General features: G+C 35.5%; 1 non-coding gene across 1 annotated transcript; it reads left to right on the forward strand.

The window, feature by feature from the left end:
- Positions 1-2,231: 2,231 nt before the first annotated feature.
- LOC121222726 (small nucleolar RNA R71) lies at positions 2,232-2,338 on the forward strand. The gene has a single exon (XR_005920094.1). It is a non-coding gene; the product is annotated as a small nucleolar RNA R71 (small nucleolar RNA).
- Positions 2,339-16,074: the final 13,736 nt, after the last annotated feature.

Consider the following 16,074-nt stretch of genomic DNA (forward strand, 5'->3'; position numbering starts at 1 on the left):
AATGGATGTTTAAATAAGAGTTAAATTTTATTAGGTTAAGAATGAAGTGTTTTGTGGGTTTAAAATTGGGTAAATTAAGGGTTAGGTCCTTGGGTTGCATGAATGGTTCGGGTAAACCTTCCAGAAAATTACAGTGATGTCGCGATACAAGGGTTCCATGTCGCGACACATCTTTCAATTTGGAAAGTTGGGGAGACTATCCTTCATGTCGCGACATATGAGTTTGGCGTTGCGACATTTTACAGAAAGTGTCGTGAGATGGGGTTGCTGTATTGCGGCACTAACTCTGTGTTTTCTTAAATTTCCATCTTTGAGGATGTCTCGGTATTGAATGAACATCTATCAAATAAAAGGTAACATCTAAACTCGACTATTAGTTAAATATATAATAATTTTCAACAGTTAGGCAATTCAAATATTTATAAGTTTTACTGTCGGATTCATCTGATAGTATCATCAATCCACCAATGGATGATTCTTCTGTTCTATTAGTATTAGTCCATCGTCCATCATGCCATTCCACCTATGCTCGCTTGTCCCTTTCCTTAAACTTGTTTATTCTTTCTACATACGTAAAAGGAAGCATGTCTCTTAACTTGGAAATGTTAGAGATAAATAATTTTTTGCATTGCTCCCTAACTTCCTCTTATCTTCCGCACTTGGTTGATGGCCACATTTAAAAGTTTTAGTCTCCCCATTGATTTTTATAGTCAATTCATTTTTCTCTAAATTAATGGTGGATCTAGAAGTGGCCGAGAAAGGTCTACCCAATAAGATCGGTATCTCACAGTCTTCTTCAAAATCAAGCACCACAAAATGTACCAGAATAATGAAATTGTGCACTTTGACTAACACATCCTCTAGTATACCTTTTGGATGAACTAAAGATCTATCAGCCAACTGTAGTGTTATATGCATATTTTTAGGATCCTCTAACCCGAGTTTTTGAAATATAGATAAAGGCATCAAATTAATATTATCTCCTAAATCACATAGAGCTCTCTATTAAAACAAATGCTCTATATCTCTATAGAAATAGTAAAACTTCTTGGGTCTTTTAAATTTTGGGGAACTAGTCTTGAGATAATAGTGCTACAAGAAACGCTTATACTAGCTTGTTCACTTACCTTAATTTTCCTACGCCTAGACATAATTTCCTTTAAAAACTTGGCGTACTCGGGAAATTTCTCTATTAACTCGATTAAGGGAAAGTTAAAATTTAATGTTTTGAACAGGTTTTGGAAACTTATGAATTCATCCTCATCTCGCTTTTTTTTTCCTCTAGTCTTGAGGGGAATGGGATTTTTGCACCGGTAGAATCTTTAGTTATTTCCTTCTATGTCTCCGCTGCTGGTGTGGTTACCTCTGCTGCCTCATCTTCTGCCTCTAGGGATTCCTTTTAAGGATCGTAATTATTTCCTGTAATTTTCTCCAGAGTAGTAGTTTCTAGGCTACTTAGTACTTTGCCTGATAGGAGTGCAATCACTTTCATGTGATCCTTATATTCCCTACGTGGGTTGTCTTCTGTATTATTGGGAATACCTGTGCTGATTTTTCTTTTCATGTCACCCATCATGCTCATCAATCCTCTCATTTGATCCTCAAGTTTAATCAATGTTCTTTTTGAATTGGTGCACTCAGACTGCAGCTGCTTGACATCCATTCTCATTGACTGTATTTCTTCCTCGATTCTATCTAGAAGTTGACCATATGCAGTATGAGCACTTGGGTTGACCCTATTCTAAGGTTTCTACAAATAAGGAGGTTGATAATTAGTATTTTTAGCTTGACTTAAGCTATTACCTCCTCATTGATTTCCTTCCCATCTCAGGTTTGGGTGATCCCTCCAACTCGGATTGTATGTATTGGAATAAGGGTTTCCACTTCTATTCTCGATGTAATTTACAGCATCGGTGGGATTATTGAGTTAGTGGAAGAGTGGTTTGTCTCATCCATGCATAGACGGTGTAGAAGCATATTTGATATGGTTAAGTCTATCCACTATCTACTGATACTTGTCATCTTCTTGGATGGTCTTGACTGTAACAGGTTGGCCGTATGCGAAGCATTCAATCAACAACTGATAGGATTTTAATGCTATATTTTCAATAATTTCAGATGCATCCTCGTACGTCCTATTCATTAGGGCTCCTCCTGTTACTCCATCAAATCCAAATAGTGCGTTCACATCCAACCCTTTATAAAATACCTATAGTCGCATCCATTTAGGAAATCCGTGGTGTGGGCATTTTTGAATCAATAGTTTGAAAATTTTCCACCCCTCATAAAAACTTTCTCCCTCAATTTGTTTAAAGATAGTAATCTCTCTTCTTAGGTTAACTACTTTGCTAATCGATAAAAAACTTCTGTAAGAACCTTCTAGTGAGTTCATCCCATGTTGTGATAGATCCCAGTACCTGTGAGTCTAACCAAGAAAATGCGTTGTTAATCAAAGAGAAGGGGAACAACTGAAGATGAATAGCGTCATCAATGACCTATTATAGTTAAAAGTATCACAGAGTTTGAGCAACAGTTTTAAATGCCTATTAGGGTCCTTTGTCATTGTGCCCCAAACTATAGATTGTTCTGGATCATCTGAATCATTTTCGGTTTGATCTTGAAATTATTATTGTGATCATCAGCCTTGTTATACTTTCTTGAACCATGTCTAGACTTGGTAAGGCATAATCCCCTAAAGTTCTCTCATTTCGAGTTGTATGTACATTTACAAGGAGCTGTGGTATGGGTTGGTTTCCTAGGGCATTATTGTGAATGTCACTGAATATTGGATTTTCACATGGTACGTTACCTGTAGTAGGTGGTGGTGGATCTTTCATCTGTTGTTACCGCTATTTTTGTTGTCGAAAATTTCTTTAGATTACTTTTTTTGGATATGTGAATGCTACAATAAGTGTACCCCAACTACGAGTCATACACTAAACCCAAAAAGAAAATATTAGTGACAATAAATAAAATAAAATAAAATCGTATCTATAACTTAAAAATTTCCTAATTATTTTTTTACGTGTAAAAATTAAAATTAAACTAGTGACGTTGTCTTCTGAGCAATGCCACCAACAACTTGACTGTCTCTGGATGTACCAACATCCGGACTATGAATACTGAAATAAAATATAGAAATACAAGGCAGTATCTACAAGTATATGGGTTGAGTTGTAATATAGTTTTACAATGAAGTAGGTGAGTACTCCGGGGATTGGACCGACGAGAGGCGAGTGCTAGATCTATTCTGATCTAAACACTAAAAGATCTAGTCAGTACTTTAAATTGATTATAGTACGAAAATAGAATAAAAGGTTTTTTACGGTTTTTATAATAAAGAAATAAAATAACATAAAAGAAATAAAGTTAAAGAGATAGAAGAGTAGAGTGAAACAAATCTTGATTATGGGTGATTAGCTCGCTTCGGTAATCCCAATGAACTGTCGTTTCGAGTTTCTCGTCAATCAACTAGTCGCTACCCTAGTAGGATCTTCCAATCTTCCAATCTTGCACTTATCTTCTGACCTTACAGTCTAGACTGATTTGGGGTAAAGGTGTTCATGGATGGGAAATACCAATTTTGGGTTAATTCCCACATTGATGACTTTTCGGGGTTGTTAGGTATAGGGTTTCTTTCACATTCTTCTTTTCCCAAACAGCCGATCTGTTGAGTAACCCTACAAAATAGTTAATAGATCATACCTCCACTCGCTAATCCCCCTTAGGAGGATTAGTTTCTCATGGCTTTCATAAATAATATAGAGTTGATGTAAAGAGAGACAAGAGAAATAGATTAAATTGTTGAATTTAAGAAAACGCCTGATTTGTATGAAAGATGGAAAATGAATCCACTGAGTTTGATGATCTCCACAAATCAGATCTCTTGACAAAGAACAACTGAAAAATAACTCTAAAAGCTTAAGAATGCAATAAAACTAAACTAATTTTAAAAGAGAGAATCTAGGCTAAGTGAATGATGTCTATAACATGTTCCAAAGGAGCATATTTATAGAGTTTAGGTGGCCGTCGTCCTTGACCCTACGATAGTTGACGTTCTAGAGCTTTAAATTTGATTGTGCAGAACAAAAGACCCCTATTTCATATTTGATTTCCATCGCAGAGTTAATGTCACGATACGCCAGGACCTATGTCGTGACATAGCGCTCATTGTACTCTTTTTGGGAGATCTTTAGGGGTATGTCGCGACACCCTCAGGCTGTGTTGCGACATTGAAGGTAGTCTTGAGGTTTCTCCATTATTTTTCCTATGTTCCGAAATCTTTTATCCCGTGTTGCCACGTAATGACCAGTATCAGTTTAATATACCTTTTAAAGGTCTCTTGCACGCTCACAAAGTGTGTTAGCTCACCCTTAGGCCTTATTCAACCCCTAAGGTCAATAAAAGACTCAATTTTTCACATTTTATTAACTTATTAAAACTTAAGAAAACATAATTCAAATCTACTAAAAATGTTTGTTTTCAAGCTCTTAAAGTGCAATAACTAGTCTAATGTACTACACCGAAGTACACCAAATCAACATTTGCCTACAAAGCAAACATGTTGATTTAAAAGTTGCTTGGAAGCATTTTAGGCAGTTAAAGAAGGGGAGTATACTAAAGTTGGGGGAAATCATTACTGTTCGAAATGTTTTTCAATACTGCTTACAAGGGCTAAGTCCAAATGGTCATCAGGAGAATGACCTTTTACTATGGGCAGATTCCAGTAATGTTCCTTCTGCTTAGGTGGCCTGGCCTTACAATGCTAGTGATGATTTGGCACTGGTTTTAGTGGGGAGGATGAGAGAGCCTTATTTATTCTTCTATGAGACATGTGGACTATGTCCATGCCATTGGAACATTACTAGTTATGGTATGTCTTTCATTCCTTCTCCTAACTTGGAAAAATCTCCTGTTGTTGCTACATCTTCTTCTCCTTCTCGTAAATCCAGTACCTCCCCACCTATTCCAGCAGCCAATATGGACGCCTTAACATTATTAAATGTATTGTGTGAGAATGGAGGTGTTGCCATTGTGCCATCAAGGACAACATCTAGTAATACTTAGAAAAGGCCAAGGGTGGAGGAAAGCACCTAGGATACCAAGGGCAGTGATTGGCCAAAATTGACTCGTCGTAGACTTAAGAGAAGACCTACTCCCTTGAAAGTATCACTTCTCCTACTCTTGTCCTTCTTCTTACTCCTTTCCTTATTTTTGATTCTATTATGCCTGTAAAGTTCGCCAACTCTGCAGACTCTGTAATCCACACTATGGATCTACCTACGGCTATAATCATTCCATAGACAATATGCCAAAGCCAACTAGAGGCTCCTTTTGGTTCCTTATTCATTTCTACTTCATCTGGGGAAGTGGATAAACTCTTTCCATGGCGAGATCTCATAAGGCTGGGTAATATCCCTTCTCTCTTACCGTAGGTAAATACTAGCTTATGACCTAAGTCCCTAAGGAGACTTGTAACCAAAATAGAATCAAACTGGCAAGCTTAGAAGAAACTGTGTATTACGGCTAATAGTCCTTAGCTCAACTACGCCAAAAGTCATGGGGAGGGTATAAGCCAGACTAAAGAGCTTGACTCTTCTGTCTCTACTTAAAACGCAAAATTTGAAAGTTTAGAAACCCGCACCAAGCAGATGGAGGAAGAAGTCAATCAATTAAGGGCTAGAGAGTCCTTTTCGAAGGAGAAATTCAAATATGAAGACCAACGACATTTATCAGAGGTGGAACATCTATGCCATTGAAGCGAGGAAGCTCTAAGGTATACCAGGAGGAAACTAAGAATCTGGGAAAGTCCTTGCCCATGCTACGATCTAGCCTGGTCCTTCATGCCCAAGATGCTACAAGTCCTCTCAATCTAAGTCAGGTTAACTTCAACTGCTTACAGAAGGTCATGGCCGAGTCCCTGAACTTTTATGTTTATAAGCTTGAGGGCAAAGGTTGGGAGAAGTTTCAGAGAGAAAGGAGGCAATCAACTAAATTCTTCATATCTAAAGAGCTAGAAGTAGAAGATGTAGATTTGGAAGATTCTGATGCTCCTAAAGAAGTCCCCCAAGAATACCCCCAACTAGACGGAGTTCCTACTGAACCTATCGACCAACCTACCGATGAGGGAAATTGAAGACTTTTCTTGCTTTGTACTAAATTTCTAGGTTCAACATGTATCATTTTCCTTTTCTTATAAAAAGAACTATCTTCTTTCTTTCCAACTTGACTCATCTTCTTCAATACTAATAGTGTGCTAGAGTATTCGCCATTAGTAAATTCTTTAACTTACCTATATCATGCATACAGGGCTGACTCTATTTCAACTTTCAGAGGATCTACTAAACAGAAAGCTCTGATACCAATAAATTGTAACACCCTATACCCGATTCGATTTGCCGAACCTAGATATAGGATGTCACAATACTTTAACAAAAATTTTACTGTTAGAGAAATCTATACTGAACATATTTCTTATTTATTTATTAACTTCTCTAAATCAAAACATTTTGAAGGAAATATTATTAAATACAACAGGTTTGTAAAAGTAGTATAAGACATTACAACTTAAATTTTTGTAAAACAAACTTAATCATAGTGAAAAATACTATTCACCATATTTCCAAGAGTCCTCTTCCGTATGCATAATATCGCTCTTCGAACTGCCACCTTGGTGCATTCATGGCTTGTCCCTCCTAATGCATTGGTTCAATTCCAAAACCTGCACTACAGATAGATGTATGTAAGTTTAATGAAACTTAGTGAGTCTGAACCAATATTACCTTTAACACTGTTGTTGGATTCCTCTAGTTGAAGATTCTGGACTTCTTTTTAGTCTTTGACTGATACCTTTCTGATTCCTAGTGGATAACTATAAGCGAATCTCTACCCTCAATCACTTTATACACATTTCGTCCAATGAGCGGATCACAAACTTCACACCCTATTGCGGATCCTATCTCACAATCCCTATTAAAGATAAAAGTTGGATACATTTTCTTAAAATGATATACATGTTGATACTATTTTTGGTAGATTCTTATACTGGTTCTGGCAGTTGATAGAATTCTAATCACACCACATGTTTAAGTTGATCCAAACCCTAAACCTTTTTTAATGAGTGCAATATTTTAGATCATCCAATAGAATCTTAGATGACTTTGACATATCACCTAGGAATTTCCAGGTTTGGTAGACACTTACACTACCCATAATTAAAAATATGCCAAATGCTCTATCCTGGCGGGTTACTATAGTGGATTCATCGATCGAGTATACTGTTGAGAACTTTCAGAAAATGCCTTAAAGGCATGACCAGATCTAGCCACAAAGGCAAACTAACAACTCGACTCTTAGGCATTAAAGAATTCACCATACAGGCTTTCTAGAGGACTTGCCATAAAAGCTTTCCAAATAATATGCCACATAGAATTTTCAGATAAGTAGCCACAAAAGCTTCCCAAATAATACATCACATAGGATTTCAGGTAACTAGCCACAAAGGCTTCCCAAATAATATGCCATATAGGCTTTTCAGATAACTAGCCATAAAGGCTTATTTTGTTTGCCATTTAGGCATTGCATAAACAGTTGTGTTTGGCGATATGGATTTGTCTAAAGTCAGCTTCGCTTGAGGTTTGCCCATCATTACCTTGGGTCATGCAGACACCCTAGTAGACAAATTTGACTCATCTGCCATTTCTAGAATGTGCTATGGCCATGGTCTTTCCACTTATCTTGCCATAGTAGCCCTTTCTCGTGTTTACTGTCCCAACGGATGTCATTAAAGTGCCATGGTGGGGTCTGTTATCATATCACATATTTTTCCCATAATTTGCTTGAACCCCTTTCTCTCCAACCATACTTTGTCATGCATCATTCATTTAACATCATGGACAAATTTAAATAGATTTCACTCATACCTAGAATAGAATCATACTTCTCAACATGTAATTTCCTATACATGCTTACCACACATCGTCATATTCATGTAGCAGATTATAACTTTCGTTTATATATATGCAGATGCTTCATCAGAAATATATACACGCACATACATACAACAACTCTTCAAGAAGACATGCACAACTATAATGACATCAACCATACAAAGAATCATCATAAAATAACGTGTAGAACTCGGGTCTACAGACTTACCAGCGACCTACCTATACATCGACCTGGAAATTCTATTTAGATTGTCCTTCCCAAACCAGTAGCAACAACTGCTTACAAGAACAAGGAATTTCAATTAAAATACCCGTTACAAATAATTTCGTAAGGTTTCAATTATATGCGATACCCATAAAGGGCCTTCCTTTCACACCCTACTAGTGTTTCATTTTTTAACATCCTTACTCTTCAACAATCGTAACATACAGAGCTATAAGTCTTATAAGAAGGTTGACTCATCCACTAATTAAATGAAATCTTAGCTCGAGCTTAACAAAGAAGAAGAGAACGTTTATGTTAGAAAGAAGAACTATAACATCAAGCAGAAAGAAAAGCCATCTCCAAAGTCCCCCTACCCTTTCCCCTTATAAAATAACGTGTCACAAACCTTATTTGTGACACATATATTCACTTTTCCATTGAGAAGTATGTATATAAAATAAGTTACATCCTAAATCATTTGATTTGTATTCGAGTCAACCACGACCTATCACAATCAATTCATATCATTTAATAATTTAATTCCAGTCAAAGCATACATTCAATACAGAAAAGAATCAGTTCTAGGTGTTACACAAACTTATGGAAGCTCTAAAGTTGGCTCGATATCGAATTAGGACTAAGTCAAAAGGAACTCAAAATTCAGGGTTGACGACGTGACATGAAAGAGTTCCTCATCACGGTGTGACTCATTAACTTGGTCACAGTGATGGGGTTTCTTGTTGCACCGAGATCTGGAGCTTAAGCTCATCTTAATGAATTGCAATCGACTTCGTAATGTGACCTTTTCGTCATGCCGCCACTTAAGCGGCGTCATGATGACAGTAACTATTTTTGCAACATCCATATATATCCTAAACCTGTAAATCAACATAAGTCAATACATACTTCTAATCTATTGTTGACCATATGAGCAATACCTTTAATAGATATGACACTTAACACACATTTCTATTTTATGTTTTTCCTTTCGATTACATCTAACAACTCCAATATTAAACCTTTCTTATTAATTATACAAACATATGCCAAAACCAATGTCCTTTTCATAAGTAATCCATATGATTTATATGTGAATATGACATATGAATTGATACGATCAATTTGTTTATGTGATTCATATGTTGGATCTTTCCTATTGGATGATACATGAATATATTGTACTGATGGAATGAGAAATTATACGATTGATACTTGAAATTCTCACTTTGTTGTTGTAAATGTCTTGATAGGAAATTGTATTAAATTAGTTATATCTTTTTACTTAATTGTAAACCGAGGTAAGAGTTCTGTCTAAGTATCTATGAACTTACTAAACATATTAATGCTTACCCCATTTTATTTTCCTATCTTTTGTAGTTGCATCTTTTTGGAACTTGGCTATCGAATCACTTCCAAGGCTCAGATATCCGGCATCTCTTTTGGTAATCTTTTGTTCATCTTAGCTTGGATATAAGTGGCATTTAATAGGCATAATGTATATATGTGCTTGATGTTGAACTTCTAAATTTCCATATTGGTATGTTTATATGGTCTTGTATGAAAGTGTGGTTGATGATGATTTTGGTAAGTTGAATCATGCTTGTGCATATATGAAGTAAAGGTAGATATGCCTAAGATGTGTATTAGCGTATTGAAAGAAGATTGCTATGATGAAGGCAGACAATGCATGAATGTTGTGTTTGACTTGAATATATAGAATTAATTTTGTTATACTATGGTGCCAAATGAAGCATATTGGTTAGGTACTTTAGGTTGTTTTTTTATCGTAATTTGGATTGAATTCTTGGAGTGTTTTAAGCAAGATTATGATGTACCTAAACATGTGCTTGGTAATGTTTAAGAGTTTGGATTGTATCTTTTGCAAAATGGTCATTTTTATTGTCACACGGTTTGCCATACAACCGTGTGTCACACATGGTTGGTTGATATAGCCATGTGCCACTTGTAATTTACATGCATGGTTTTTCGCACGATCTTAGTCTCTCACACAGTCCAACTACACAGTTGTGTGAATCTTTGCAAAATTTTAGAATTATGTACACTTGGCGATAGTTTGTTACACGACTATGTGACTCTGTATTACACAACATCAGTCTTGTACACGATTTGAAGACATGACTATGTGGTTTAGTACCATACAGTCTCATCCTGTCACACGGCCTGGACATATGATTGTGTGACCCTTTGTTTTATGTTTTTACCTCACTTTTATGTAAAGTGTCAAATTAGTCATTGCTTAGTTCTAAATTGTTTTTAGAGCTTTCGTAAGCTCGATTTAAGTCCAATCTTGCACGTATAACATGATTTAAGTCCAATCTTGCACGTATAACATGATTGCTTTAAAGAATTTGAATGAAATTACTTGCTCTTGTTCTGTTATTTATTGTGGCATCCCCTAACCTTAATTTGGTGACAAATATGGGTGAGGGGTGCTACATTTAGTGGTATCACATCTATGGTTTAGTCAATTTTAGAATTGAACGTAGTGTGTTTGGTGTTTAGAAATTACATGCCACATATAACCTGTGATAATCTGATACTTTTGATCTGATCTGACCCTATTTTCTTATAGATCTTACTGATGAATCAAAACAAATGTCCTGGCTATCGATCAAGGAACGAGTATATAGCGTGCCAATTCCACAGATTTTTGAAAATGAGGTAAAGAATACCTTCTTTGACTTAATAGGTCATTGGCATAATGAAATTCTTACAAGTCAATCCTGTGCATCCACAACCATCACCCCCTACTGCGCCACCCTAAAACCCCTTGGTCCTCAAAGGTCCACTCTCATATGTATACATAAACCTCTCATAGATAAGATTCGTAAATGTTGGGCCGATGAGTTCAGAGGCAAGACAGACGATGGTCCAGCTAGAGATGAGTTCAGAGGCAAGCCAGATGATGAGTTTAGAGGCAAGACAAACGATGGTCCAGCTAGAGCTGAATTTTTCTTAGAAAATATTCAGAGTATATTTAATGAACTGACATGTTCACGTGATGACTATTCAAAATGTGCTATATCGTTGTTTAAAGACGAAGCGTATTAGTGGTGGCATACTTTGATAGCTATTGTACCAAAAGACAAAGTTAATTGGGAATTTTTCTAAGTTGATATTCAAAAGAAAGAAGTTAATAAACATTACTTGGACAAGAAAAAAAGAAAGAGTTCCTTGAGCTGGAACACGAAAACAAGTCTATATCAGAATATGAATGAGAGTTTGAACAACTTAGTAAGTATGCTTCCGAGGTTGTACCAACTGAAAAAGATATGTGTGTTCATTTTGAAGATGGAATGAATAATGATATTAAAATGTTGGTTGGAGCAATAGAAATACGAGAATTAGTGGTTCTGTCTGATCGAGCATAGAAAAGGGAAGAGATTAGTAATAGTAAGAAAAAGGCTAAAATGAAATTTCGTGACTCTAGTAAACGAAATGTATCAAAATCATTTTTAGTTCCACTCTAAAAAAATCGAGAGAAATTTTTAGTTGCAATGTCACATAATCTAGATTTATAATAAGAAATAAGTCGAGACAGGATGATTCAAGATTTCAGTCGACGTTGGTAGTCAGTGTTGGTAGTGTCTATGATGATGATAAATCTTTTTGTGATCTTTGTGGACAGCTTTACAGGAGTGTATGTCGTGTTATGACCATGGCCTATTTTTTATGCGGATCCACCAAAGATAGTGTTGATTATATGCCTAAAGAAGTCAGGCATTAATGAAAATCAAGTTGTTAGACAAATGTTTGTTTTTTAGAGAGGTAGACGACCAGGACAGAGCACTAACAATGGAACTACACGCTGTAGAACAAATGTAACATCCTGCTTGGTGTAGTTCTTTTTGGTGATATGAGTCAGCGATTGTTGGATAAGTATAAGCCAGAGAAGGTTGAGTTACACCACATTCGCCAGTGTTGTGTTAAGTGTTTGTTGTCTCACCATGATTGGTGGACTGTTTGGCTAATCAGACAGGTCTGTAATGACTTGGATAAAGGATTTTTCTTTTCACGAAGTATAGGTTTATATGTCTTGGCATTTTCGTTGGGGGGGAGAACCTGCCCATCGGTGAATTCTCTTGGTAAGTTTTGCATGATAGATCCTTATGCTAGTATCCACAAATGGTGGATTATAGGATTGTGGACCAGATAGTGTTCTTTTTTAGCACGTGTGTTTACTGTATAGTTTTAATTGGTTTCTTGTTAAGATCTAATTAGAAATTGACTAGAGTGTAATGGATATTTAAGGTGGGTTTTGCTTGGAAATTATTATGTTGGCCACAATAGAGTAATGAGTCAGCTTTGCATGTTAGCCATGTGTAAGTTGTGAGAGCTGTGTGAGCTATTAATATCGGTGAGGCTTTGATAGTGGGTGTTCTACCTTTCCTTTCTTTGACCTTATTCTTACTCTGGTTTTCCCCATTTAAGAAGAAGTTTTTTGTTGGAGAAGAACCAATAAGTGTTCGAATAATAAGAAAAAGGTTGTAGGTTGTAGTGAAAGGTTTGATGTAACCAACTTCGTTAAAGGTTTCGGTGAGTATCCAATCTATGTTAGTTGTCTATGAGTTTTCTTCAAGTGTTTGTATACTAATAAGTTTTGGTTATCATAGCTATAGGTTAAGACCTTAGGTAAAAACATCTCTTGGAATGTGGTAAGTTTCTGTATGTAATCATCTCATGTACATGCATGTGACAAGAAAAAGACACAACTTCCTTAATGTGCAAACTCGGTATTTAGATGAGATAGACCACTAGTAGGGCATGTTAGTTGCTAACCAGATTGGCGAGAGTGCTGGGTTTCTGGTAGGTCATGTTAGTTGCTAACCAGCCTAAAAAAAATGGGTGTTGCCTTCAGTAGGACATATTAGTTGTTAACCATGGCAAGAAGCCCTGAACTCATGGGAACACACATGTGCTTGAAACATCAATGATTGTGTATCAGTTTTGATATGTGAATATGGGATCCGAGGTTAGCACAAGGAAGGTCAATAAAAAGGTAAGAAAATGTGAATTCGGGATTATTATATGTTATGTATATCTGCAATTGAGAAAGAAACGTTGACTAGGAACGTTCGATAATATGTTAAGTGATAAATCTACATCTAGTGATTGTGTTGAGTACGTAATATATCCGCTAAGTTGTTGTGTTTGGCATATAGAATTCGCCTTAGTGAAATTAAGCTTGGTACGCGTGTAAGTACCAGCCAATCAATATGTCTGTGATGTAAAGGGTAAGTGTGGAAGAGATCATGTTTTGAAGGGAAAGTATTCGTTCTGATAAGAAAAGTATTCCTTGCGAAAGTAGATAAGAAAGGTATTTGCCTAGTATTAAAGCCTGCTTGGGGATCTTATCTGCGAAGGATAGGTGTCTGCAACTGATCTGTGTGAAGGTATACATCCATATGTATATGCATATAGAGTGATAACTTAGTAAATTGTGTGTATGTATACATTTGTGTTATATTATCCTTGTAACTGTGTTTTGTTTGAAAAAGGGTCGAGCATGCCTAATTATGGAGCTCATAATTTCTTTCAAACTTACTCCCTTTCGTTCCTTTTTTACAGGTGGTGCTTCAGCTTAAGGCTTGTTGGAAAGACTCAGCCTGAAAGAGTGACCTCTACTGTGAGCTTTGCTTGTGTTTGTTTTATATCATGCATAAATATTGTTTTGGGGGATGGTGGGTATTGTTGTTTTGTAACTAAGATCTGTAATACATTACTTTTTTATAAACCATTGTTTTAAAAGCATAATACCCTTAGGGAATTGGTTAAGTTTTTATAAGACTATCTTTTCACCGTATACTCAAGACTGATTTAAAAAGTGCTTATTACACATATTATCTTCGGGATTTTGTGAAAGCAACCAACCAACCTTGTATTTATGACAATCTCTTAGTTTTATTTTGAGGTTTCTGCCTAAAAATTATTAATAAATATGTTCATATTATATGGCTTATACCAGTTTTGTTGGTTTGATCATCCAAAAAATTTTGGTTAAAGCTCCAACTTATTTAAAATACGCCAAAAGAAAAAAAAAGAGTTAAACTGAATGCACGTATGCTTTTTGTGTAACACCTCAGTTGTTATTGGGAGTTGGGGTGTTACAGGATAAGACAGACAGGTCTGGGGCTAGTGCATCTACTAGAACATGTCATTCGAGCTAGAGAAGAGGCTTCTGCCCCAAATGTTATAACCATTACTTTTTTCTCTCTTTGGTATGAATGTATAAGCATTGGTAAACCTTGAGTCGACTCATTCTTACAATTGTACTATTTTCGTATCTGGAAAGAACATACGAGTAAAATAGATTGATTTTCATGTTAATGTAACTAACCAATTGAGTTAAAAATGTCATAGTTAGTTCGATTTATAAAAAGTCTCCACTAAGAATTCAGGTTTGTGATTTTCCTGCTGACATCGTTCCATGAGCTTGATGCAATACCAAGCATAGGCTAGTTGGCATTGCATGATGTTGTAGTAAATTGTAGTTAGAAGCGAATCAGTTTGAGATATCAGATTTAATGAGTTAATTATTTTTGAGTTAAACAAAATTGATTATGTTATAAATTTCATATATGTAGTTTCTACTCAAAAAATGTTTTGTAAAGGATGTGAAGCATTTTTTTAGCTTACATTTTACATACATGAGCATCAACGTAAAAAATTGACCAGTTACCGACAGATAATGAATTCACTGATATGTTTCCTAAAGAACTATTTGGATTACTATCAGAACAATAATGCCCGAAACTACTCTAATATCAATTGATTCGTATAAAATGGCTTCGACTAAATTAAAAGAGTTAAAGGTACAGTTGCAAGAGTTGGATGATAGAGGTTTTATACGATTGAGTGTGTAATTTCGGAAAATGGTATTGCGTTTATCAAAAAGAAAGAGAGAATTATGATAATTTTATATTGATTATAGATAGCAAATCAGAAACACCATGAAGAACCAATATTTGTTATTTTATATAGAGATGAGTTAATTGTTTAGTAAAAGGGAACTACTGTATTTTTTTTAGAATTGATTTTCGACTAGGTGGTTGTTAGCCCAAAGTTATGAGACAGATGTGCCAAAGATTACTTTCTAGACTTGATATAAACAATGTGAGATTCTGATAACACCGTTTAGATTATCGATTGCTTAATCGCTTTATTGATGTAACGGACAGAATTTGGCAACTTTATTTGAACATAATTGTTACTATGTTATCGATAAAATTCAATCTAGACAAGGAATGAAATTGAACATGATCAGCATCGAAAAGAAGTGTTACAAATTTTACAAGAGAAATTGGTATTTGTGAAGATCAAAAAATATGAATTTTGATTTCGATAAGTTTTTCTAGATCTTTTGATAACCACTAAAAATGTCTGAGTTACTTTGAATCAACTTATGATAATTGTGAACTAGGGAATCGCCGAGAATTATTATAGAAGTACGTAGTTCTCTAGGTTTTATTGTATATTACAAATGAATTGTTCAAGCTTTTTGTTGATAGCTCTATTCTTAACGAGGTTGTCGATAAATGTCAGTTTTGCTTGATTGAATAAATGTCAGCAGAGCTTCTAACACCTGAAAGCTATGTTAACAGAAGTTCCAAAATTGTGTCTAAGATAGCGCAGATGTCTACAGTTATTGAAAGATTATAACCTCATCATCAGTTATCATCCGAGTAAAAACTAATATGAGGACCGATTTGTTGAGTTAGAAAACTCTAAAAGTTGTGAATGTTCACCTGATTTAAGAATTTAATGGTTCTATTTTCGTTGGGATGAAAGTTAAACCGTTACTTCCTCAAAAAATTTGAAATTTGCAAAGAAACTATCTGGATTTTTTAGCTAAATAGAAGCAGGTTCAAAATGGTCAAACTATTGATTTCAATATTGGTA

This window comes from Gossypium hirsutum, chromosome D10 (genome assembly GCF_007990345.1).
Source record: "Gossypium hirsutum isolate 1008001.06 chromosome D10, Gossypium_hirsutum_v2.1, whole genome shotgun sequence".
NCBI lineage: Eukaryota > Viridiplantae > Streptophyta > Magnoliopsida > Malvales > Malvaceae > Gossypium > Gossypium hirsutum.